At 34.5% G+C, this 27066-nt stretch overlaps 1 protein-coding gene across 22 annotated transcripts in view; it reads right to left on the reverse strand.

The window, feature by feature from the left end:
* arhgef39 (Rho guanine nucleotide exchange factor 39) overlaps positions 1-27066 on the reverse strand; it is a 247881-nt gene that overhangs the window by 115595 nt on the left and 105220 nt on the right. The window contains exon 1 of one of the 22 annotated variants that reach the window (XM_088649783.1): positions 19940-20050. The exons of the other annotated variants lie outside the window; for them this stretch is intronic. The gene's annotated coding sequence lies outside the window, so the exon portion shown is untranslated. Of the gene's footprint in view, positions 1-19939; positions 20051-27066 lie in introns of those variants that run through there. 22 annotated transcript variants of the gene reach the window in all.

A 27066-nucleotide genomic window follows, 5' to 3' on the forward strand; every position in this document is an offset into this window, starting at 1 on the left:
TTGAGGAATTTACAGGTCAATATTGTTATTTAATGGCGGTGATGAGAGCGAGGAAAACTGTGGTGGGGAAAGCCGATGTAAAGAGGCTTTATGAACGGATTCAATCAGATTATTGTTCTCGTTAGGGCTCGTTATATGGATTTGAGATACACTGAAAGGCATTAGAGGGGAAAAGGGTTTCAAATGGCTATTACTTTAAAGCAGTGGTCTCAAACTCAATTGCTGGAGGGCCGCAGCTATGCATAGTTTAGCTTCAACCACCTACAACTCACACCTGTTTAGTTGTCTCTAGTAGTCCTGAACAGCTTGATTAGTTGGATCAGCTGTGTTTGATTAGGGTTGGAGCAAAACTGTGCAGAGCTGCGGCCCTCTAGGAGAGTATGAGACTTCAAGGATGTGTCACGATCATTTGTTTACCTGTGGTCTGTGTTCCATGTGATTTCTGTTATGTCATGTGATTCATTTGTTCACTTTTCCCGGCATTCGTTAGTTTTAGTAGTTCCACCTGTGTCAGACACCTGTTTAAAATCTGTTCAATCATGTCTTGTGTGTTTGTACCTTTGAGTTCGATCTTTACTGCAAAGTACAACCGTGACAGGATGTTAAACGTTGGAATTGTATTTAAAATCTTTAAAATGAAGTAAAAAATAAATTGCAAAAATGACAAAAGCACATTACTCAGGCAGTTTAACTAAAGCAAAATGAAAACTGATGAATACGCCGATTAAGGACAATATTTTATACAAAAAAAAATCATCTTTGTTAAACTTTGTGTTATCTTCAAAAAATTAAGTGTGTTCAGTACTTTTTTGTCTATTGAATGAAAAGAAAAAGAAAAGCTTAAATTAAAAGTTAAACAGGAAAAAACATAAGATACATAATAAATAGAATAATAAAAAGATCACAAAAACTGTAACAAAAATATTTCAATTAAAAGATTACTAGAAATTAAAAGCAAAGAAAATTGCAAAAAAAAAAAGATAAAAATTGAAATGTAAACAACATTAAATAAAACAAATCAAATGTTAAATAAAAAGCGTAACTAAAAAACGAACAGCTAATAAAATGGCAAAAATTAAAAGCTAAATACTAATAAAAATAAAATACAATACGAATGAATCATGAATGACCTTTTTCAGCACTAATTTCATTGCTGTGATTATGGTTAACAAAAGTGTCAAATGAGGGGACGCATTGACGCAGTGGGTTGCACGTTTGCTTCACAGCAAAAAGGTCGTTGGATCGGGCCTTGGCTGGGTCAGTTGGCGTTTTTGTGTGGCGTTTGCATGTTTTCCCTTTGTTCGCTCTGGTTTCTTCCGGGTGCTCCGGTTTTCCTCACAAGTCCAAAGACATGGGGTACAGGTGAATTGTAAACGCTAAATTGTCCATAGTGTATGGGTGTTAATGAGTGTGTGTGGATGTTTCTCAGTGATGGGTTGTGGCTAGGAGGGCATCCGCTGCGTAAAAACGTGCTGGATAAGTTGGCAGTTCATTCTGCTGTGGCGACCCCAGATTAATAAAGAAACTAAGCTGAAAAAAATGAAGGAGAATTGTCAAATGTGCCCAAAATAGTCTCTAATAATTTATTTATTTGTTGTGTTTAGAGTCACTTAAGTATATAATAGTGTAAATATAGATTTTCCTGAGTCAAAAACTGAAATTCATCAGTATATCATCAGTAAAATATGAATATCATCAGTAAAAGTTTTACTTAATTAACCTACAGTGCACAAACATATACACAAGTGTCACTGTCACCTAACGATAGAAAAATAAACATTACAGGAGATTTCTGGGAGAAATAACAAAACGGGAGGGTGGCGGGAGATGGGTCTGAAATACGGGAGACTCCTGGGAAAAATGGGAGTGTTGGTAGGTACACAGACAAAGCAGAATACCATAATAAGAAAATATCAGGCAGCGCAACAAGATGTTTTTAACATCTAAGAATTTATGGAAGTGAATGAGACCAGAAGTTTCAAACCAAAGACATTCAAATAGCGGCGCCTACTCACACATGAAGAATAAGGTCAATAACGTTTGTGGGACAAACTGGAGCACCCAGAGGAAACCCGGGTGAACACTGGAAGAACATGCAAACTTCAAATAGAGATGCTAACTGGCTCAGCCGGGACTCAAACCAGGGACCTTTTTGCTGTCGGGCGACAGTGCTAACCACTGAGCCACCATAAGACCTTAAGTGGTGTCTTAATGTATAGGCCCCGAAGTTCATTTAAGACCCAAGTACGTAATAGTGATTGACGAAGCATTAGTGCATTTAATGGTTAAGTGCTGATTGAGTGCAAATTAAAACCGAGCAAACAAAAGCAATTAGTTTAATTGCCTATCGGTCGCCTTGATTAAAGTTCTCAATCGGCCTCCTCAAAACCAGACTCTCCACATACACTTGTGCCCTGTTTCGGCATGTTTGAAAACGGTGAGCTCATTAAAGTAAAATGACTGTTTGGCCCTGGGTAAAAAAAATAATAATAATCACATGGAAACAAATAGACACGACAAAAAAAGTGGAGTGACTCTCCAGTTGAGGAGGACCATTGAAAAAATAAATAAATAAAAAATAAGAATACGTGGCGCTTGCAAAACCCAGCGGTTTTCATGGATAATGATAAACTGTCATGCCTGCAATTACCGCAAGCACAGGATGGCAGGGTTTTATGCGTGTCAATGAGGTTTGCTCCTAATTGACGATGGGGGACAGTAAAAGTCTCTTGAAAGCTGTCATTCAAGCATCAAGCGCTCAAACCTATTGAATTTTGCCGTGCGTTTTTGTACCAGGTAACGCGGGGGAGCTGCGTTTGTCATTTGTGAACGTCCATCACCGATACATTTGTTCCACTTTTGGGAATGGAAATTAGAGCGTAAAAAAGTGCCTCTGTCACGGCTTCGCTGGAGACGCGTCTAAAGTGAAACTCGTGTGACACTAAATGTCCACGCCGCGCTTTACCTGAGGGACAGAGCGAATGTTTGGAGTTATGCTTGGGTTGTCACTGCATGTGTTTAACCAGTACTCAGACCTCTGGGATCCCATTTGAGTCAAAGCTGCTCCAGCAGTGCAAGTCATAGCGAACAAACAAGAGGCAGCGCACTCTTTTCAACGCCACCATATTTTTAGCCGCCTTTTTATCTCCGCATAATTGGTTTATACTCTGGAGATGTTTTGTCTTTTATTTCAAAGTGATTAACCGGCGAAGAGGGTTTGGCTGAGCTCTTGTTGCCTGTTTCATTTGAACATATTATTAGCGCTCCGCTGTTCCTAATATGTCTGTTTTAATTATTAGGTTTCATCCACCTTTGAGTGTGACTCGAACAATGTAAACCCATCGTTGGAAATGTCAAAAACAAGCTATTAGAGACTTCTCCAGACAAACTTTTAAAAAGCTGACATACATCTCGGGTTACAGGCATTCAATAAGCCAATATATAGATTTAATTGTTTTTAAGAAACTCATTTGTGAAGGTTTATAGCTGTTTTTTTTCCCACTGCACAGTATGGCATGGCTTGATTTGGAATGCTTCGGTTTGCATTTCCACTGCAGTGAGATTCAGCCGATTTGAATATTATCACTCCTTTGAATGGGCGTTATCAGTGGTTATCAGCTGATTGATATGGGCCAGTAGGGGCCTTTTACACCTACTAGTAGGTTCAGAAGGCTGTTATCATTCATCCACATGGTTAATCAGGTATAGATAACATACGGCTGCTGCTAGAAGTTAAAGATAATTATTTATATTACTTATTGAATTTCCCATTAATTGTATTTTATTAACGTCTACCCCTACCCCAACCGTAACAGTAAAGTAAAAACAGATTTGGATCTGTAGTCTTCTCTATTAGTATAGCTGATTGACCAACCAGTAAGCGCAGAAGGGCCCTACTGGCCCATATCTATCAGCTGATAACGCACATTCAATCGAGTGACAACATTCAAAGCGGGTAAAAGTTTACCACCTTTGACATTTCTTGTATTGTTTTTGCATTGTTTGCTTTCTAGTTGTGTAGTATAATTAATTTTTACTGGTGTAAAGCACTTTAGTCAAACTTAATAAATAAAATGCATAAAGCATGATTGATTGATTGATTGATTGATTGATTGATTGATTGATTGAAAAAGGGTGGCGTTATAGCTTAAATATTGAGAGCATGCAGTCTTATGTCACAAATCTAATGCTGGTAGTGGCAATTTTCTCTGACCAATCAGTGATCAGCAGTGTGTATACCAATATATAGCCATTGGCTCACTCTGAAAACATAGCACTATATACATTTCTGGACATCAGAACATCTGGACTCAACATTTAGCCTAAAAAATGAACGCTACGCTTTTTGCTCTTAGCTGTGTTAAAACACTGAGCATATTTAAATTGTTTACATGCACTTATTTAATGAGTACACATGCGCCTGCGTCCTCCAGCTTCCCCCAAGCGCCGCATTTTTTCCTACCGAACAGCAAACTTTGCTCTGACATCAAAATTGTATCGTATTTAATGGTGCTCAAATACGTTGCCTTAATATTTGGCAAGATTTGCCAGCAGCATCTCAGCTGTTTACCAGAAATCCAGCAACTCATGATTGGCAGTACAGCTCAGTCGGCATCTAAAGTCCGCTCACCTCCCATTATTGTTTACTGTATTATAACTTCCTCTATGTACGACCAAAAACAAGGTGCATCGTTCACCTAATGATTCGCCTTCCCGAATCCTAATTCCCCCACCAAGCGCCATGCGTTTAAACTCAGCAGAAAGCCTGTTTATCTGTAAATTAAAGCAGAGAATCAGTGTGGCACCACATCCGGTGCATTCGGGAAAAACAGGGCAATTACTTGAAAAGAGCACACCTTGGGAATTGCGCAGGAGAGTGGGTGCGAGTCTCAAACCGAATATGCAGAAAAACTTTCACAAAAAAGAGGCATATCCAAAAAAGAGAGAAGCAGTAAAGGGGAAAACCTTGCTGGTTCATTACATCATGGGCGTGGAGAGTATAGATGTGCTTCTGAGGATGGACCGGATCCAGTGGGGATTCCTTTGTTGTCTTTGTTTTTTGGGGGGTGTGGATTGACAGGCTCTTGGGGAAAAGGACGGGAAAAGGGAATACGGCAGAAGAGGATTGTGAAATATCAGCCTTCTTGAGCTTCTGCGCACTCACCCTCCATCTCTCATCCGTGGAAGATGCAAAGTATCCTCGCAAAAAAGGAAGAAATGCACAAAACTTGCCTTCCTTCTTGTGGTCCCGTTGGGACGGTCGGCCTTGGGGAGCGACAAACTCTAAAACGAAGCCGCAGACAGGGACACCAGTCACTGAGGGAATGGGAGGAATGTAGAGAAAGTTTTAAATAAAAAAATGTAAAAATGAAAAGCAATTCCAACTGTCATATCATTTGCAATATTTTCACATACATATTTATAGAGTCACATATATGCATGACCACAAAACCAGAAATTACTGTAATTTTTTTAATCAAAAAGCAGAATTTACATGCTTTCCATTAATTTGTGGTTTGCTATGATAGGACAATAATTGGAAGAGATACAACTTTATGGAAATCTGTAATCCCTAAGGTGCACCTTACTAGTACCAGGTTGGACCCCCTTTGCCTTCAGAACTTCCCTAATCCTTCATGGCATAGATTCAACAAGGTACTGGAAATATTCCTCAGAGATTTTGCTCCATATTGACATGATAGCATCATGCAGTTGCTTCAGATTTGTTGGCTGCACATACATGATGCGAATCTCCCATTCCACGACATCCCAAAGGTACTCTATTGGATTAAAATCTGGTGACTGTGGAGGCCATTTGAGTAAAGTGAACACATTCTCATGTTCAAGAAACCAGTCTGAGATGATTCGCGCTTTATGACATGGTGCTTTATCCTGCTGGAAGTAGCCATCAGAAGATGGGTACACTGTGGTCATAAAGTAATGGACAAGGTCAGCAACAGTACTCAGGTAGGCTGTGGCATTGACATGATGGTCAATTGGTACAAATTAGCCTAAGCGTGCCAAAAATATATCCCCCACACTATTACACCACCAGCAGCAGCCTGAACCGTTCATAAGTCTGAATGGATCCATGCTTTCATGTTGTTGATGCCAAATTCTGACCCTGTGAATGTCACAGCAGAAATCGAGACTCATCATCAGTCAAGCAACGTTTTTCCAATCTTCTGTTGTTCAATTTTGGTGAGCCTGTGTGAATTGTAGCCTCAGTGTCCTGTTCTTAGCTGACAGGAGTGCCACTTGGTCTGGTCTTCTGTTGCTGTAGCCCTTCCACCTCAAGGTTGGACGTGTTGTGCGTTCAGAGATGCTCTTCTGCATACCTCGGTTGTAACGAGTGGTCATTTGAGTTACTGTTGCCTTTCTATCAACTCGAATCAGTCTGGCCATTCTCCTGAGATCAAGATGGGATTTGTGGCCAAAGAACTGCCACTCACTGGATATTTTAAATTTTTCGCACCCTAGATAAGGTTGTATGTGGAATTCCCAATAGATCAACAGTTTCTGAAATACTAAGACCAGTCTGACACCAACAACCATGCCACGTTCCAAGTCACTTAAATCACCTTTTCTTCCCCATACTGATGCTCGGTTTGATCTGCAGCAGATCGTCTTGATTATGTCTACATGCCTAAATTAGAAATTTGCCTTAAGAAACAGATGGACAGGTGTAACTAATAAAGTGGCCAGTAAGTGTATATCGAACATACAGTGGGAAATTATGAATCTTTATGAATGTATTTTTTGGCGATTGCTAAAAATGTAACCTTGTAACTTAAGACTTTATGATCCAGGGTCACAAATGAACATGAATAAAAAAACGTTTAAACATATATATATATATATATATATATATATATATATATATATATATATATATATATATATATATATATATATATATATATATATATATATATTATCACAATTATTATAAATGTTTTAATAAAAGTAATAATATATTAAAATACTGTACATTTAAAAATAATTTAAATAAATCATACAATGTAAAAAAAAACTGGGTTCATTTTTATAACTTTAAGTGGATTAAACATTTTATAACAATTCAGTTATTCAAAGAAACTAAAGAATGTTGTTGTTTCAACTCATTTTAATTAACTACTTTAAACAAACAGCAAAAGTAGAAAGCTACATACTGAACTTTCTTGAAAATATAATTTCTTATACTCATTTTTACACTCAAAATATATGATTTTCTAAAATTAAGACACTACGAACATACTTATATAGTTCAAGTTTTATGTAGGATGTATACTTTACCAAACTTCCCTTTTTGTGTACAGTTTGTGCCCGCGTGCTCGAGCTTCCCCAAAACCCTGAACAAGGCAACACATTTTGCTTCTGAATAACAAACTTTGACTTCAACTCTGACTTCAAACTGTTATAACATTGAATGGTGCAAAGTATCCTCGCATAAGGAAGAAATGCACAAAACTTGCTTCCCTTCTTGTGGTTCCTTTGGGACGGTCGGCCTTGGGGAGACAATCTCCAAAATGGAGGCGCAGGCAGGGATAGCAGTCACAGAGGGAATGGTAGAGCGTTTTTTGATCACTAGCGGTTGAAGTTCTCCATGTGCTATTTATCCCAAATCAGTCTTATGTCTATCATAGATTGTGCTTTCTCGGCCACGAGGGATGTTTTACGTCTTGTTACCAACGGTGAAACTCGCTAGCAATAACTTTTAGTAACCATCTTCTTGTGCCTTGGTATCATTAGAAATCTACTGATGCAATTCAAGTAATTTAAAAGTTTTTCAGAAAGAAAAAAACTTTTGGATCAAAGAAATATTCAGTTGGATTGATGATAGATTGATATCTTGAGAACTTAACTTGCCTAATATTTTCAATATAATTCACAGATCACAGGTTGGCCATATGCCATTTTTTATTGTTAAATAAAATAACATATTCAATATTTTTAAGAAAATCTAAATAGAGTAAGCTATACTAATCACTGTGGACAGTAAATTCAATCCGCTTGAGTTAATGTCAGAATTATTAGCCCAACTGTTTATTTTTTTACCCATTTTCTTTTCAACGGAGAGAAGATTTTTTCAACACATTTCTAATCATAATAGTTTTAATAACTTAATTCTAATAATTGATTTATTTTACCTTTGCCATGATGACAGTACATAATATTTGACTAGATATTTTTTTCAAGACACTTCTATACAGCTTAAAGTGACATTTAAAAGCTTAACTAGGTTTATTAGGTTAACTAGGCAGGTTAGGGTAATTAGGCAAGTTATTGTATAATGATGGTTTATTCTGTAGACAATCCAGAGGAAAAAATAGTTTAAAGGGGCTAATAATTTTGACCTTAAAATGGTTTAAAAATTAAAAACTGCTTTCATTCTAGTCGAAATAAAACACATAAGACTTTCTCCAGAAAAAAAAATATTATCAGACATACTGTGAACATTTCCTTGCTCTGTTAAACCTCATTTTGGAAATATTTAAAAAAGAAAACAAAATAAAAGAGGGGCTAATAATTCTGACTTCAACTGTATATATCCATTTCTAATATCCGATAGGTTATTATGGGTTATACAGAATGACCATAAAGTGGTCATATTCACGAGTAGTGGCTTGCAGCCGAAACAGGATTCCACATGACACAACGTGTGTGTGTGTGTGTGTGTGTGTGTGTGTGTGTGTGTGTGTGTGTGTGTGTGTATATATATATATATATATATATATATATATATATATATATATATATATATAAGTGTCTTTTTTAATATTTGAGTAACAAAAATCATTTACAATAGTTAGCCTATAAGAATCGACGTTAAGAATTTAAATACGGTTAACATTATTATATTTAATTATAAGTTAGTAACCAGTAGGGGCTTTATAGTTAACTAAAACATTAAATATAAACATAAAAACATTTAATAAATCTATAATAACATTTAAATTATAATAAAATAGCACTATTACATGGCAGCTTTTGTCATTTTTCTTTAAAATTAAAGTACTGAAACCAAAATAACTTAATTCAACAACAGTCAGACATACTTAAAAACTATTTTTGTTGCTTGCTCAAACTACTTACATAATATGAGTTGAAAAAACACATTTCTTAAGTTTTTTGAGGGGCAACTTAATTGTTTTGTGTTCAATCCACTTAAAAGTGTAAAAAAAAGACATTAAGTTAACTTAATTGATTTGCAATGGGACAACATTAAGGAATTGTGTGGAACCCCACATTTTTACAGTGCATACAGTTTTACGACAAAAACTAATGAAAAAGATATTAAATAATTAATTTAATTAATAATTTAGTTAAATCAAAATACTGTATCAGCGGTCTCAAACTCAATTCATGGAGGGCCACAGCTCTGCAGAGTTTAGCTCCAACCAGCTCCAACTCATACCTGCAATAGTTCCTAGTGGTCTTAACCACCTTGGGTAGTGGGATCAGGTGTGTTTGTTTGGGGTTGAAGCAAAACTGTGCAGAGCTGCAGCCCTCCAGGTTATTGAGTTACCTATGCACTATATGAAAATCAATATAAAAAAATGAAATTGGATCAGTTTTGTTGTGTTGGTATGATACATGCATCTTTTAATACATTCAAAAAACAAAATGTACTAAGATTTGTCACTTGCAACGTGTACATTTTTTAACTTTTCTGTAAATCAGTGACTTAATCGTGCACTACGGTATTAATCGCTGATCATTTGCAGGATTTCTTTCCCCACAAGTCTTTTATTAAGTAAACTTTGTGCAAATGAAAAGGTAAAAATAAAATGAAGAGCGGATGCCTTTGGGTTTGCATCACTGGCCTTCCAGTCTCTTTACACCGTGTGCCTTTGCCTCAAATTATATATCTGGTAACCCCGCTGGCCTCTGTTCAGATAGCTTTTGACTGTAATAAATTGCCTTCTGAGTTTTCGCCTCATAAATGGCTCCTAAATCGAGATGTGGAGTGGTCTGATGATGTTTTAATTGTAACTTGCAAAATGTATTTGCCGTGACCTACAGACTTTTCGTGGCAGCTTCTATTCAATATGTATGTGTGTTCCGACACCTTGGGGTTTAAAAAGGTTAATTAACCTCTGGTGGTAGACCTTTCCTTTGCACTTAACTTGGTCTATGTCCTGATAGTACCATTAACCCGTGCCCTAGCCTCTTAACCTCCTCTATCATTACCCACATAAAATCCATTAAAACTTCCTATTGATCTTTCCTGTTCAGCCACGACATGTTTTTAACATCTGGTTTGCAATTTGTATATTCCTTCAAAGCAAGCGCTTCACAAAATGGCCATAAGCGGAGACACAAACAAAGCTTTAAATGTGCAAAAATTCACCGCAGCTAAAAGAAATAAAATAATTGGTCATAATTACCCTGATTATGCGCAATGTGTGCTATTAATGGCAAGCCACTTCAATAGTTAATCATTAAAATGTATGTGCCACTCTTCCAAGTATCTACTTTAGCTAAAATGTTGGTCATTTGTTAGATAATAGTAGTAACTTGAACAGTCACTCAATTAAAATCCTTACTATTAACAAAGTAAACACATAATAACAAATATTGATAGTAACATTTGAGATAAATGGTGGTTACTAAGTGTAATTAAAATACTATTATCTGTTTAAAAGGTAAAAGCATTTAATGGATAGGTATTAGTCTATAATAAGTACTAATAGCTACACTATAATAAAAGCAGGGTTATTTAAACCTAAATTGGGTACAATATGGACTTACCCATAATTGGGTTAAATTTGGTCCCATTAATTAAATTCCACAGCATTTTTTTTAGAGAGTATTAATTAAGAAATAGTGTCTAATAGCATCTCATAAATGTGAATAGGCGTCTATTAAATGAGTACTAGTATCTAGTAAATAAGTAATAGTACTTGTATCTATATTTTGAGGGTCTAATAAGTACTTTTTGTACTTAGTAATTAGCATTTTTTTGATTTGGGGTTGTAGATTTTAATAAATAAGTACAGGTATTTAAGAAATGTTGAACTACTATCTAGTAAATAAGTAAATGCAATCAATAAATACACTGTAAACACTATCTGTTAGTTGACAGCTTCCATATTTCATGATTCGCAAGATTTTTCCAGATAATTTACAGTTATGAATTGCATTGTTGGAGCTTGATCTCTGCTCTGTCGACTTTGGTGTTGAAAATTCAGCTGTGCAGTTTAACAAAGAAACTTTTATTGACATTTTAGGAATTTGAAACAATAGTTTGTGAAATAACCAAAAAAAAAAAAACTACGGACAGTTTATCACCAGGTTTTCATACCGTAATTTACAAGACCAACCCAGACAATATATAACTATAAATGTCACTTTTTCAAACTTTTGAATAAAAGATCACCAGTGATCTAACCCTCATAGATGGCTGGAGAACATTCACTTTCACTACAATTCTGCGACCATATGAACTACAACTCCCTTCAGGCACCACACACACACACCTGTCCCCGTTCTCCATTGAATACACATACACACAGCTGGGGGCTACTTAAGACTGATTAAATGGACCATATAAACAATACTGTTAGATTGCTGGTGATCGCGACAGAAACTGGTGTGTGCAAGGTGCATCCTGGGAGTTGCAGTTCTTCAATGTGGTGTGTGTGTAGTTCTCTAGTTATCTGCAAGGATTAGACTGCTGGAGATTGAGACAGGATGAAAGCTCAAGGTCCAAACACGCAATTCAAAAGCATAAAAAAAAAACAGAAAGCTTTAAACTATTTACAGTGTGCGACTATCAATTTAAATATGTGCATGTAATTAATTAGTACTTACTAATAAATTAGCATTTATTTAACATACTAAATAAGTATTAGTATCTACTCAAGAATAACAAATACATATTTAAGTAGAAAATAATACTAACACTGCATAAAACAGCTTGCCACATGCTATGCAAATACATGCACACTAAATGGCCCAATTCTCACAATCTAACATGGGACAAGCAGCTTAAAGAGGGAGCCATAGATGTACAATGTGTCCCTATATGAGCCCTGAGTGAGTCAGAGCATAATTGATTAAAACATTCTCCGGTGCCGAGGTGTTACTAGTGGTTAATGGAAACAACGGCCGACTAAGTTTGATGGAGAGACATCGGGTTAAAATGAGAACATTGTCTTTACGAGCAGACGTCAAACTGAAGCCCCCTTTCGCTCTGCCTGCTCTGTCTGAAACAATAAAGCACAATTAGCGGGGGATTCAGGACTCGCTGTTTGTTCTGTTCCTATGGCAGCGGCATTGATTAACACTTCAGCAGTCTCCAAATTAATGATGTAAAAGCTCCTATAAACAGCCACTCAGTGCATCGGTGCATCAATGCCTCTGCGCAGGTGTTACAGTGTGAGTGTTAGCAAACCAGGGATTTTGGGATGGAGGTGTTGCAGGTGGAGGGTGGCGTCTAATATCTCGAAATGTAAACGTTAATTTGAAAGCCTCTTGAAGCCACTTATCTCAAGTCGTGGGGACTCAATCTGCGGAAGAGAATTGTGATGCAGGATCGTTTTGCATCTCGTCAACAGCTCTGTTTTCTGTATTGATCAAGTCTATTTTTTGCTTTTTGCTTGTTTAATCAACGGGTCGTACGCCAGTGTTAACATTTAGTCACTCTGCGCATATGGCTGTGCTGTTTAACTACATCGATTTCCAGAGGAAAAGTAACACGTCACCTCATTTGGTCTGAGAATAATTGCAAGAAAGCAACCAATTTGTAGCCTGTCAAGATGGAAACTTCTCATTATGTTAATTTCAGTCCAGCTAATTTATATAGAAATACTTGAATGGTAATATTAATATGGTTTTATATTCTATAAAATAATAGAATATGAGTTATTTTACAGATAATTTAAGATTTATAGCTTGCGCTGAATTATTTTTCAGGATTTAAATAGTCTCACTGACTTCCATGAGGGATTTTTTAAAACATGATTATCATTTACAATGCTCCGCTTTAAAGTTTCCATGATGACGCGTCAAGTTTATCACAATGTAAATATATATATATATATATATATATATATATATATATATATATATATATATACTTATTTAAAACAAAAATTCTTCAAATATTGACAAATATTCTAATTATATTGTGAAATATCTGGCATTCTGATTCCCAAATATGTGTAAGAACATGTACACTGCTTTAATGGAACATTAAACATTGTTTAAATGCTTTAATAATTATGTCGGGGATTTACATTTTAATTTATCAACATCTCCAAAAATACATGAAATTAAGACACTGTTTAATTGGAGGAAGATTAGAGTAAAGATAGTAACCTAAACAGTGTTTGTCTGATGTAAATAAAGCACATTATCTGATGTATATGTTTAAAAAATAATTATTTTTGTAATTTCCTTATATATTAGTGTATTTCGCAAAGCATACATGTTATGTATTGCTAGTACTTATGTGTATTTAAGTATCTGAAACCAAAAATAAACATAATTTGTTTGAAATTGATGGTACATTCTGAATTTAGCAGCTGATCACAAACTTTCCGATCACACCGATGTGTTCATACAAGCAGAAACCGGCTGATCACACTGGTGTGATTGCATTCGTCAACTTGTTTATAAGTGATCAGTTGTTTATGAAGCACTTATATTTCTATTAAAATTACAAATTTATTAATGGATGGATGAATATCTACAGACACAGTAGATGCAACATGTTAAAAAAATTACTTGCCACAGGAAAAGCTACTCAATTGTGAAAATTTCAGAAACGCAAACACACAACTGAAAAATGTAGTTATGTTAACTGCACCAAAAGATTGACTTTAAGCAGTTGCACAGTACCCTAAGCAGCACAATCACATTTTCAAAGCGAACCAGAGCAACTAAAAAGATAGCATACTGTTAGCTATAGCCAGCTGTATGCAGTGATGTTGTAAAGCACACCTCCACAAACGCACTTGTAATCAGCATTGATGTGGGCTTAACGCAGCACTCTGTGGGTAGAGCGGCCCAGAGAAACATTAACTCCCATTAACTACAGCCTCTCGCCAGGAGTAAGGCAGCTGATCAAAGGTGGAACACTGGGGAATCAGAAAACGTGGGCTTTGTTCAGATATCTTAAAAGTAGCGGGGATTTAATTATGCCACGGATTAGCGATAGCACAGGAAAGAATAGGCTTGCTGTGAGCCAAAGGTCTGAGATGCGCTTGAAAACACAGATCTCATAGACTATATGTAAACTTGCGAGACCAGAGGTAAAGATTCATCATAGCAGCATTTTAGCATAATAGGAAAAGTGTTTTAAAAGGCTTTGGGGGAATTAACTTGCTAATAGCATATTAGCACAGAATTTACAAAACAATTTTTTTAATGATCATTTAGTTTTATTTATTGCAGCTCACAACAGCTGTTTATACACAAAGTCTGAATGTTTATGTACAGTAGATATAAGAACAGAATGCAAAATATCTTACTGTGTACTTAGAGTAGGATCACTATTTAAGTAAGCATGTATGGGTCATATTTCTGCAAAGTGACAAATGACTTGGTCTTATACACTCAGAAATAAAATACCTTTTCAAAAGGTACAAGTTTGTAATTAAAGGGTCCTTATTAATACCACAAGGGTACATAATAGTACCTCTTAAAAAATGTAGGTACTAATGTACACCTTTGAGGTACCAATATGGACCATTTAAGGTACAACAATTTACAAATGTATACCTTTTGAAAAGGTACCACCCTAGTGACAGCTCTCAGACCTTTATTTCTGAGTGTAGATTGTAAAAATGCACATCACATTAAACATTTTAACACCTGCAGGGCAAAAAGTCACATTTCAGAGCGCACTCACACTATGTATGGTTTCCTTGAACCGGGCCAAAGCACGCTTGTTCCCCTTCCCGTCTCCCCCAACGGCCCGCACTGACATTACATTTGGACCTGAGCATGCTTACTCCATCGATGATGCGCTGTTCAGTAAGAAGCGCTCTCGCTCAGCACAGTTAACATTTCTTTAGTTATATTGTTTTAGTTGTTTGGGATGTGGTGACACACAGTCAAATATTTTGCCGAATAGATCAACTACTTTTGACGCTCATAAACAGTCATAACAAGTCTTTGGCTGCAGGAATTAGGAGGTTTGCTGAAGGTGCAGCTGTCGTGCAGTGAAGGGTTTGCATCTTTAATAATCTACAACAGTTTGCGTTCATTGAACAGTAAGAATGATCAATAAATCCATATGAAACAGTCCTGTAAAAGTCATGTCTCGTCTTCAGTTTTGGGCTCAGGCACGTTTTGCACTCACACTACAAGCGTACCGCGCCAAAGCCCAAGTGAACCGCACTTTGGCCCACCTCTTCTTTCTGCGCCAGGGCTGGCTAAGTGAAACTTGCCTGAGCCCGATTTATAGCCCTAACTCCAGATGTATAGTCCCACCTTTTAGGCACAATAAAGACCCTTTAAATACTAATATATAACTTTAAGATACCAATATGGATCCTTAAGGTACTAACAGTTACCCTTTAAACACAAAAGTATAGCTTTTGAAAGGGTACCGGTCTTTTCTACCTTTATTTCTGAGAGTGTAGGTGGACAAAAGTATATTTTCAGTTGATGGTACTGCTATTCATTAAATCTGCAATGCACTGGAAACATGGTAGCAAGCTAAACAGACATGATAAACTGCAAATTACATACCATCAAAGATAAAATAACTTACTTTCTTCTTTTATTTTAAGTCAAAGAAATGCAAAAATACCTAAATAAATTAATTTGAATAAACGTCCACCACTGCCCTCCTTGGTTATGCATGATATTGTAGTTTATGTATAAAATGTAGTTTATGCACTCAAAAAAAAAAGGATGTTTGCTGTTTGTTCAAACTACGCATTTAAAATGAGCTAAACAATTCAATTCTTGACATTTTTTGGGAGGTAACTTAGTTGTTTTATGTTCAATCTACCTAAATTTGTAAAAACTAATAAGCTTACGGAATTCCTTGATGTTGTCCCAACACAAATCTACTGTGTGAAACCCAGAATTTTTTACAGTGTAGTAGTGCAAATGGTTCATGAATTTGTGTCCTGCGCTTAAACAAGCTACACTGTTTATTTGTATTGTAGCAGCTTTTTGGCTTAGGATCAACCCTGGGCACCCCGTCTTCAGATTTAAGCCTCAGCATGAGGCAATGACAGCCTCCTTTTCCCACTCATTTACCCCGCTAAATTCAAGGCACACGCCGGCTGTAACAAAGTGACAGGTGGGACGCACGGCAAGACAGCAAGTTCGCAAAGGTTGACTCTCATTAGGTTTCCAAAGCCCCACCGACAGGCCCTCGCAGCTGCCTCCCGATGCACGTTCATCTGCACCTGCATCTGTTAACTGCCCCGAGACAGCCAACCGGATCGGCTCGGGAGGTGGGAGCGGGTTAAAGGAAGTGTTTTTAAATCCCGCAGTCCACAGCGGGTGAACTTCCTGCCCTCAGCCATCTTGCTGGCCTAACTCCTGTCATGCATAACCCTGACACGCTGCACACTCCAGACTACGCGTTTTTACGATCCCTAATCCCAATTAATGTCCGGGAGAAGTAATGGAGAGAGAATCAAAAGAGAAGCTGTCCCAGAGATGGGGCATGATGGGAAAGGGGGAGCGTGCGGTGGTGAAGCAGGAGGGGGGGTGGTTGGCTGAACCAATTATTTTGAAGGGTATTAAGTCATCAGATTTACTTTTATCTTGATTGCATTGTGGAAGTCGTGCATAATTAATGGAGGGAGCTTATTAGGAAAAGATGATTAGGCAAATTACACAGGTGTCGGATGCATTTTTCATGATGAATTTTGCTGGGACAATCCTGTATTTCCATCTGTTCTGCTCCTATCAGAATGTCACTGCGGGGGAAATTAACGCGACGGCATCAATACCAAACAAATGAGGAGCCGACAGAACACACAACAAAAGTAAATAAGTCTTTAGAGGCAAACTTGCCTTCTTTTTTTTACACAATAGATGGCTGTAGAAAGACGTCATCAATAAAGCAGCTTTCTAATGGCCATTTGGAGCTCTTATTTTATGACTACATGGTGCATGACCCAACAAGCGGTACAAGTTCTTCTGTCGATAGTCTGAGGTCATTTATGCTTTTAAGGTTAAGACATTTTTGACGCTTATAATGAAGACTTTCTTCCATTTAATCCACTAAAAGGAAAGAACAAGCTCAATATTATGACCCTTTTACTTCCTCTGGACATTAATTCGGGTTTATGGTTCATTCTGTAATACGTCCTTTATAGTAGCAGGCTGCTAATGTAAATCAGAAGCTATGAACAAGCATCGCGGTCAAAGTAAAATGGAGCCATTTAACTTCTAAACTATTAAACCAAAAATAAATTGGAAGATATTGATTTTATCCACCTTATCAATGGAAATGTCTTTGATTTACATTTAATTAAATCTCATTTTTTTCTTAGAATAATCTACTTTTTGTTAATTGTGCAGAACAGCACTGGGATTTTTATTCATTTAAATAGGAAGTGTGTTTGTGCCAAGAATAAGGATTATCAATGACTATATGATGACCATTACAATAATGGAACCATTTCACTTTATTTTAGGCATTTTTCAAAATGTTCCTTTGAACATGGATTTGTCTAAATATAATAATGACTAAAATGTCATTTTATGCATGCCAGACCAATAGTTTGTTATGAGGATATACATAGACAAAGTGTTGTTAGTGAATAATGCTGCCTTCACTTGCAATAAGAACTATCATGAACACAATTTTTCCTATTGGAACTACTTTAGTTCTTATTGCAAGTGAAGGCAGCATTATTCACTAACAACACTTTGTCTATGTATATCCTCATAACAAACTATTGGTCTGGCTCAAACAGGAATTTTGGTACCTGTACTTATAAGGAAATAACCTTTTGATGAATATTGTATGTATCTTACTTGAAAATTGAATCTATCAACTGGACATCCGGAATTGTAAGCAAGCGGCTGTTGCACTTATACGACACTGTATTTGATTTTTATGTTGTGATCAACAAATGCGACGCTAGATTTGAATTAAACATTTATTGGACTAAGTATCTCAATATTATACACACATTTTAGCTTTAATTTCCCAAGAAATGGGCCAGAATGAATTGGAAATATTACTGTTATTTGCAAAAATATCTTATATGGGTTTATGATTAAAATACAGCATGGTGAAACTGTATAGTGATTTCACCCTAAAAAAAGCTTATCAATAAAGGAACAAAGGTGAATTTTGCTTTGATGTCAACTTTAGCTTTCTATCTTGCTTCCCATGATCAATTGAAATTGTAACTTAAATTTGAACAAATTCCACTCATTTTGTCTTTACAATCTACCATCAGAAAATTCACAGATTCAAAGAGAAGCTATAGCCTGAATTGTATTTGCATACCAGCTAAGGCATCGCTTATGGGTGTCTTTCAATACCTTGTCTTTCAGGTAACCTCTCACAAAGATCTAACCATACCGTCGTTACTGTATCTCCCCCCCAATCTTACCAAGATTTCTTTCATTACATGAATCTTCTTCCATGTGTATTAGGGCTCCCCAAGGACCACTTCAAGGACCCCTTCCTGATCATTAGACGCAGTACGGTTCCTATTCTCACCTCATGCACCTGTGCCACTAGTGACTCCTCATCAGGAATTCTTACTCCTTCTGTTCTCCTTCTTCTGCAGGCCAGTCATTAAAGCCCTGTGTTCTCTTTCCCCTCACACTCCTCTGTTAGTCTGCCATTCCTTTGTTTTGTCTGGGTGGCGTGCGGTTGCTGTAAATCAGCCAAATCGCAGACATTGTTCTTTGGTCTGCTTAGGCATTTTTTTTTTAGCTTCCCAGACAAACATTCTCGCTTGTTGTGACTAATATGTAAGTGTGAGGCTTCAACCATCTGTCTATGCGTGTGTTTAATCGAAGGTGAAGGAGTTTTTCTGCACTATATGTGCAGTAGAACGTAAGAACGTGCATTGGATATCTGATTCAGATGGTATTGGGTTATAGAATTAACTATCATGATTGTGGGCGCTAGTGACTATAGTGTCCCTGTTAGTGTGCCCACTTCCCATGCCAGAATTTCTGCTCAGAATGGGTTTAATTGGTGCCGTGACCCGGGTGGAAGTGAGGTTCAGGAGGAAGTGTATTAGAGCATAGATAGTGTATTTCTGCAATAATCCTCATTCCACTAATCTCAAGAACTGCACTATCCAAAATCTTTAGTAGATGCAGTTATTAGCATCCTTGCTGTGCACTGGAATTTCCAATGCAAATAAGAGAAACACAGGCTCATTGTGAAAACATACCCTGGTATACATTTCTGGAGATCGCAAATTATGTGGCTATGTATGGCTGCATTTCTTTAAAATGTATGCTATGGGGTGGTATGATGCCGCAGAAGACTTTTTTTTTACATTTTTTATTCGAGCTACCAGCTGACCGCTTAACTCCATGTGGACGTTTTTTTTCTGTGTTACCAGTTTGCCTATTATCTCACCGTGTACGTCAGTGGACTTGACGCACAGAGAGAAGTTGACCACAACCATGAGATTCAGAAAGGAGTCCAGTGAAGAACCGTTCAAGAAGGCAGGTAAAACATTAACAGAAAAATTACAGGGTGAGAATGTGGTAGAATCTGAAAACATGATTAAAAACCAGGCAGCGAGGGCTTTTCTTTTTCTGGATTGCTTTTGAAAACACTGTCGGTTGGATTTAGGAAAGGAGGTGGGTGGGGGCTTTTAGTCGGTTAGTCAGTTAGTCAGTCAATCGACATCGGCCTCTGGTCAATTTACGCAAAAAAAGCAGGTGAGAATGGCACTCGCAAGACAAATTGGAGATCTAAAAAAGCTAATTGAGAAAGTACATTCACAAAAACAAAAAACTAAACAAAAAAACATACCTCCTGGGACATATTTGTGCTGTCCAAAAATGTATATAGGGGTACGTATCAATCATGAACCTGGCTCGGATAAATGTGGGTCATGTAGACATGAAGAAGTCACACTGGTGCCTGGAAATGTATGGGAGTGAAACAAGTGAGGTGACATGAACACCAATTCTGAAACCTAAAAGACAAAAGGGAACATCCCAATTTTATTTCATTCTGAAGAAATCAAATATAAAAGGTGTCCTTTAAATACGAGAACTTTGAAGGATGGTAGGGAACCAAAAAAAAATTTGCTCCATGAAATGCACATCTGCATCATCGAGTGCTTCACAAGATAAACAGGTGGAAAGAAAATGGTGGAAGAGGTCAGAATGGTCATTCTAAAGCCTTTTTTTTATACATTTATTTATACCCTACGGCACATACCTTCCAAGTAGCCAATGTCATTATGAGTATTTATACCTCTGAATTATACTGCTTCATGTAAAAAAAATTATATTTGTTTTTCCAACCCAGGCTCATTCCGAAAACGTACCTCTATATACTTTTCTGGAGACCGCCAAATACGTCCCAGGAGCTGCATTTTTTTATGCAGTTTTTGTTTTCGCGAATCCACCAGAGGTCGCTGTGTACACTTTTTCAGATCTTTAATTTCTCTCGCGAGTGCAATTCGTGCCTGCTGTTCTCCACCAGAGGCCGCTGTCGTCTGACTGTCGACTGACTGACTGACTGACTGACCCACCCTCCTCCTTCCCTAAACCCAACCAATAGTACTTTAAAAAGCACATATTGACTCTCCCACCCACTTTCCTAAACTCAACCTACAAATTTAAAAAGCAATCGAGAAAAACCGAAGGTCTCGTCTGATTTTTACCACATTCTACCCTGTTATTTACTTGTCTGTAAATTTCTGGTCAGCTTATAATCGTTAAAAGGAACGCAGTGATATCAACGCTTAGGAATTGTTTTAAAAACCAAATGCAGCTTTACTTACTTCTGGCCGCATAATTCGCGATATCCATAAATTTATATTGGGCTATGTTTTAAGAATGAGCCTATGTTGTCTTTTTTAGACCAGAGCACAATCTTGTAGACATGTCATTTCGAAAAAACAAACAAACAAACAAACAAACAAACAAACAAACAAACAAACAAACAAACAAACAAACAAACAAACAAACAAAAAAAACACACTAGCTAAAAAATTTCCTTAAAACGAACAGACTGAAACTAACATCTAAATTGTTTAATATTAAACACGGGGTGCTTAACGAAAATAGATATATGGCTGAATAAAATGTGCTGCCTGTGGAGAGGGCTCTGAGCTCGGAAAGAGATCTTAACTCGTGTTACTCCCCTTGTCACGATAAAGAGAGATAGGATCCGAGCACAGTGTCTAGCCTAGCTCCAGAACTCTTCCCCCCTCAGATTTAAGTAGGTATCAGGTTTAATAGTGTGGAGTTGGGGTGGTGGAGGGGCGCTGAAGTCAAGAGAAAATGAAGGGATGATGTGTTTGACTGTTTATAGGGGTTTGGTCTTGAGCTGATTGGATAACAAAATGATTGTCTGTGATGAATTAACATCTTCAAAGACTGATCGTGCTCCTCCCAAATTTTGTTTATGAAACATCACTTCAAATACTTGTTTTCGTTTAACCTTGTCTAGTACCAACTAGAAAGGCCTGGGAAACCCTAAAGGTGGTGATCCATTGAAAATGTGTGTGAGAAAGTGAGTGTGAAGGGTTTGATGGATGAATGGACAGACATGAGACTGTAGAAGAGAAATTGGATCCGGCTTCTGTCTCTTGGCACTAACTGAAGGTGGCGCAAAGCTCTGTAAACACCCCAGTGCCATTTCCAATGATTTTTTTTCTTTTTTTGCAAAGCATGAAATTAAAGCTATTTATAACCTGAGTGATAATTACATTATACTTATTCCATCATGATTAGATTCCTGCTTTTTATGATACAATGTCACAGTTTTAATTAAAATGTCTCTCAGGCAGCGTGACTGGCCAACTGGGCTGTTTGTTCATTTGCTCCAGTTTTCAAGAGGGTCTTTCTCGACTTTGCATGCTGTCAGTGTTTAAAGCTGCAGATTGACTTGACCTAGAACACACAAACTTAAATTATAATGTTAATTTGGGCAATTTGTCTTCTGTGTGTACATACCTTATTTGAAATTAATGGCACGAGGCTGTATTGAGTAGACCTTGACCATCTGTCAAGCTTTCATTTGCCAATTTAATAGCTAATTGTAATGAAAATCACATTTAATTTGACGGATTTGGCACAGGGCCTTCCTCTTAGATTTGTTGGATTTTTAGACAGTTTTTTTTTTTAAATAAAATAAAATAAAATGAAATAAAATAAACTTACATGTAATTAAATTAAGTTAAATTAACACATATGAAATATAAAATAGATAAGAAATAACAATAATAATAACACATATGACTAAAAAAGTAAAATATTAAATATAAATATAAACATTTCAATAACATAAAAATAAAAATATTAAATTGATCAAAACAAAAGAAACAAATAACATCTTAAAAAACAATTAATGATGGAAACAACAACTTATCAATAAATTATAATTATTTTACATATCTTTTAAAACAAAATAAAATAAAAAATGTAATAATTATGAGCAGAACTTAATTTTCTTAAAATTATATTAATAAAACAAGCATCATCCAAAAAGTCATTCATCATTTTTAACTATTTATTATTGATGATTTAAAACTAAATAAAAAACACCAAAGACTGAAAAAGTTAAGTATTAAATATTAAAATCATCAAAATAATAAAATGAATAAATTGATCAAAACAAAATAAACAAATAAACAAAAATGTATGACTGCTTCACATTTTAAAGCAAAAGAAAACAATTAAAATTAAATCCAACCTTTTTATATTTTTATCAAAATAAAACAATGTTAATTGACACTACAAACAAATTATCAAAAAATATGATTATTTTGCATATTTTATAAAATAAAACATTAAAGCAAAATCAATTGAAAAGGCTACTTTAAAAAAAAATTATTTTATTAAATTTTATTAATATCACAAGCATCATAAAAAGGATTTGACTATTTTTTGATATTTAAAATAAAAAAAATGTAAAAAAAAAAAAATAATAAAAGCGGAAACAAATAAAAAGACTAATTTAAACATAATTAATAATAATTAATAAACTTTAATTAATATTATTATCACAATTATCATCGAAATTAAACGTTTTAAAGCACAACAAAACAATTAAAATCAAATCCAAATCAACTTTTTAATATTTAAAAAAACATTTTCATTGAAATCATAAAGAAATTATAGATAAATTATGATTATTTTACATGTTTAATAATAAAAAAAATTACAATAAATAAATAAAAAATAATTAAATTAAAAGCACAACTGAATGAAAACTTTAAATAAAAAAAATATATATATACATTTTATAAAACATTATATATCACAAGCATCTTCGAAAAAGTATTTGACTATTTTTGGTATTGAAATGAAATGAAATTGAATTAAATAAAAAAAAATAATAATAAATAAAAAAAAATTCTACTGAATGAAATGAAATAAATTCTACTAAAAATTGAAAATTTTAGAACGTTTCCCTTTGCACTCTTAAAGAAAACACTACTAGATAATTTCTGAATTTCGCTTTGCTCACTTTTCATCTCCCCCCCAGCACACTGAGTGACCCAGAATTTTTTAATATTATTTTTTTAACATCATGAAGGCCTTGGTATTATGGAATTACAGAGAAGATAAACTCCAGAGGTAGTTTAGAAAAAAGTTTTGACTTAATGTTAGCAGCGATACTTGTACTAAAAAAAAGGAAAGAAAAAAAAGAATATGAGAAAAGCCCGTAGGTATTGTGCAGCGAGACCTAACTTAGGGGCGAAGAAAAGAAGTAGGCAATACTCTGTAAATTTTTCATGGGCGATATATACTCAATAATAAATAGCTGATAAATAAAAGATGCTTACTTGTCTTGATTAAGGTGAGTGTATTCCCTTCCCCTGATGCCTGTGTGTCTTTGATTCACATTTCTGTGGTTGTTCAGTCCTCCTTCCTCTCTCTATTCAACATTTCCACTTTGTGTTGCACACTTGAAAAGCGAACGGCTCTTGGCTGGAGGCTTGTTGTACAGAAATGAACCGTAGAAACGTTTCGCCGAAGGCATTGGCTCGGGGTATTGTTGGAAACGGAGGCCACCCCGGATATTCATTCATGTTTCATGGAGAAGAGACTTCGCTTTATTTAAACGGGTCCCACTTGTGTGAGTTTTGATGGAGTCGAGTGCTAATTAATACCTTGCGGATCTTGCACATGTGTGATGATCGATTATGCTTAGCCATCGAGGTTGTTTCATACGTATCATTTAATGTACATTTATTTGATCAAATAAAATGACGGCAGATGGTTTGGTCAAAAACAAATCAGAAGTATCTTACTTTGAATTGATTTAAAAAGTCAAGATAATGAAGTAGTGTAATGTTATTTTAGATATTGCGTTCAAATGAAAAAGAGATCAGGAAAAAGTATCTGACTTTAAATAAAGTAACAAAGAAACAAAAGTGCTTTTTTAAAACTATTTAATATACCAAAATAAAAACATCAATAGTTCATTATTAAAACAATTACATGTTAAATAAAATGAAACAAATATTAATACTCCCCAATAAAATAAAATAAAAAAGCAATTTTATATGAATAAATTAAATTAAATATTTTAAATAAAATAAAATAACACAAGAATGAAATATAAAATACATATAAAATAAGACATAATAAACACATATTACTGAAAAAAGTTAAGTTATAAAATATTAAATATAAACAAAGACCATATTTTTAAAACAAAACAATTAAAATCAAATCTATAAAATAAAATAATCAAAAATAAAATAAAAAAATCAATTTTAAAAATTAAAATTAAAAAAAAAATTTTTTCATTTTATTTTATTGAACATTTATTAATCAAATCTTTAAAAAATGTAAAAAATATAATATATTTTAAATTAAAATATATTTAATAATTTTTTTATTAAAATATATTAGTCACCAAAAACATTACTATTTAATAATATTCTATTTTAAATATTTAAATATACAAAAATAAAAATATTAAATCAATAAACAATAAAATACCATAGAAAATATATAAAAGCAAAATATATTGTAATAAATGTAATAAAGTGGTACAACAAGAGTTTTATTATTTTAGATGTATTATGTTTATTTAATCTAAGTATTATTACAATTATGTGTTAAATAAAATTAAATGAAAAAAAATAACAATGGCCACAAACATTTACCAAAAAATGTTGGACTGTATTAAATTAAATTAAATTAAATTAAATTAAATTAAATTAAATTAAATTAAATTAAATTAAATTAAATTAAATTAAATTAAATTAAATTAAATTAAATTAAATTAAATTAAATTAAAGTATTAACCACATCTTTGAAAAAATATTATGAAGAAAATATTAAATATATATAAACATGAATGAATGTCATTAAAATACATGGGTATTTTTCTAAATAAATATTTGTACTATTTATAAATATAGCAAAAAACAAAACAATTATATAATAATAAAATAATTTTTATATAAAAATTATTATAAAAAACACATAAGTACACAAACAAATTATCAAAACAAGTGTATGCTTTTTTTTGTGTGAGCAGCTCATTTAGGAGCGTCCCAAAAACCAACTCATCCAACATCCTAGTTCAATCCCTAAATTTTCCATTCAAAACTCAAACTCCTCCATTTCATCTAATCTTCAGCAGTTGGCAGTTGAATGAGCCTATAGATATTCAAGTCAGAGATCTGCTCTTTAAACCCTGCGAGGAACGACTAAAGGAAACAGCGCTGTAAACACACTATATGGCCTTTAAGGTGATGTTTGGGACACTAAAGGTTGCGCTCCTCGCTCTTTTGACAGTCCCTCACGAAACCCCCGTCCCTCCGGCCAAAAGCAGAAACCTGCAGTAAAGCTGACCTTTTCTCTGGGAGAGCTTTGAGGGCCTGAATCCTGCTTTTCTGGAGTCAGGATGAAAGTAAAGATGATGACAGGTTTTGCTGAATGACCGCTGGATGCTTAATTACTTAAACAACCGCTTGACCTTCTCAGTGAGTGCTGGATTGACTGCTCATGACACCATGGAGGAGTTTTGTGGATGGAAGTGAAATGTTTTTTAAACCCTTGAATGTCCTTGTTGGAGGAGAAGTTTTTAACATGCCGGTTTTTGGGTGAGAGACACTGTTTAATGGAGGCTAGCTGGATGTGCAAGTGTTTATGTGATATGTTACTGTCCAACACATGGTCACAATTAGATTTTACTTGATTTTAATGTTTGTTGAGTGCTGATTTTAGGTCCGGTACAAACACAGAATAAAATATTAAGTTTTTTTGTTTAACTTATTAATGCTTATTAGTCAGAGAGATATGATATTAAATATAAATCTGTGAAACATCAATTTTTTAAAAAGATTATATTTAAAAACAAAACAGAACATATATTTATTTACTTCTACTATTGTATGTATAATATATATTTAATAAAAAATTATTTATTTAATTTGTTATTATCTTATTATCATCATTATATATATATATATATATATATATATATATATATATATATATATATATATATATATATATATATATATATATATATATATATATTTTTTTTTTTTTTTATTAATGTATTTATTTATTTATTCAGTTCACAATTAAAATTCATACATTAATTTTCTTTTTGGCTTTGCAGCATATGTTTGCAGCAGATGCCCTTCCAGCTGCAACCCAGTACTGGCAAACTATTCCTACATTTAATATAGGGAAAATAATACCAACTGTTGAATAAATTATTAATTAATAACTTTTATTGACTGAAAAAATCATTAATAATATAATATAATATAATATAATATAATATAATATAATATAATATAATATAATATAATATAATATAATATATAATATAATAATTTACTAATATAATAATTTACTAATATAATATACAAGTGAATATATAAATTAATTTGAATAAAAAGTATATTTATTTATTTATTTATGGAATACAAGTAAAATTATAATTGA

The sequence above is a fragment of the Danio rerio genome, chromosome 4, assembly GCF_052040795.2.
Source record: "Danio rerio strain M-AB ecotype USA chromosome 4, GRCz13ab, whole genome shotgun sequence".
In the NCBI taxonomy this organism is placed as follows: domain Eukaryota; kingdom Metazoa; phylum Chordata; class Actinopteri; order Cypriniformes; family Danionidae; genus Danio; species Danio rerio.